The following is a 1,336-nucleotide window of genomic DNA, read 5'->3' as shown; positions in this document are numbered from 1 at the left end:
AAATCCTGAGAAGAAGGTTCTTTAACCAGACCTCTTTGGAGCCAAGAGGGCAGAAGGCACATTCCATACCAGCCCCCACCTCAGTGGACCTCTGCAGTGAGGGCACCGACAGCCACCCCTCAGGGCAGGCACACCTCAGGGAGTCCTGAAGCTGACAGGACACGGCAAGACACAGGGCACTGTCCCTGCTTGTGCCAGGGCCACCTCCTGGCAACACCTGGCAATACCAAAATCCCATCCTCTCACAGCAGCAGTCACTGTGACATCTGTGGACTTGGAAGGATGGAGGAGCGCAATTCCCACACAGGGAGCAGCGCCTCCAGGGGGAGTTCTGCCAGGACACAAGAAACCAGCAAGCAGAAAGTGACCCCTGTTCGGCAGCCTGGCTGCCCAGACACAGCCTGGACCACAAAGCCTCAACACTGTCAGGTACACACTGCAACATGCTCAGTGCAGACACGGCACAGCTCAACCACCCACAGCTCCAGGCTACAGACCAGACACCCAGGACCTGCTCTGAGGAATAGGGTCTCTGCTGCTCCTGCCTGAGCTGTGGTGGCACAACAGCCAGGGCCACCCAGTTCTTGGAGAACCCCTGTGCAGTTGGTGAAGATGGGAGATCCCAGTTTCTCCATCTTGGAGCATCCCCCACACTCTGCAGCACCACGTGCGCGTGTGGGAAGAGTTAGGGGCAGGGTGGTCACTCCCTCAAGCTCTCGTGCCAGCACATTGACCTGCTCCCCAAAAAGGTCAGCGGCCACTGGTTGTGACCCAGGACAGTGGCAGGGAAGGGCTCTCTGGGAACAGAGGTGCAGCACAGGCTCCACACAGCACAGGCAAGCAAGCAACCTCGGCACTGAAAGCAGCTCTTCCTGCTCCTGCTATGGGAAGTGGACACCCCTCCCAGCCTGCCCGGGGTGGGTCTGCCAGGATCTGGGGGGGCGACTTGTGTGGAACAAGTCATATAAAGACAAGGTCTGATGGAAACTGAATTACCACGTGAGGCAAGGTCCTCACAGTGCCTGTGACTGCCAGGACTCCACAAGATCCCAAACCAGCTGCACCAGGATCCACCAGATGCCAAACCAGCTGCATCATGACCCACCAGTGCTCACTAGGAAGAATCGCTTACCCACTCCAGAAACACCTCATCCCATCAGCTTCAAGCCATTTCCCCTTGTCCTGTCACTACAGGGAACACACAATTCCCTTTAGGGCAAGGTCACAGTTTATTTAAGCAGACTGCAAACTCCCAGGAGATGGTGCAGGTTCCCTGTGCCCCTCAGCATCACTGTGTTGCAGACCCCCCCTCCAAGCCTACGCAGGCATGCTCTCC

The 1,336-nt window shown here is 57.6% G+C and overlaps 1 protein-coding gene across 1 annotated transcript in view; it reads right to left on the bottom strand.

Moving 5' to 3' along the window:
- Positions 1-1,336, bottom strand: part of AGAP3 (ArfGAP with GTPase domain, ankyrin repeat and PH domain 3) — a gene marked incomplete at its 5' end in the record, with an annotated part of 81,221 nt that overhangs the window by 62,831 nt on the left and 17,054 nt on the right. The gene's annotated exons all lie outside the window — the stretch shown is intronic.

This window comes from Corvus brachyrhynchos, unplaced genomic scaffold (genome assembly GCF_000691975.1).
Source record: "Corvus brachyrhynchos isolate BGI_N302 unplaced genomic scaffold, ASM69197v1 scaffold706, whole genome shotgun sequence".
NCBI classification, from domain to species: Eukaryota; Metazoa; Chordata; class Aves; order Passeriformes; family Corvidae; genus Corvus; species Corvus brachyrhynchos.
Note: the sequence above shows the minus strand (reverse complement) of the source record. Positions and strands in the feature narration are given on the sequence as shown.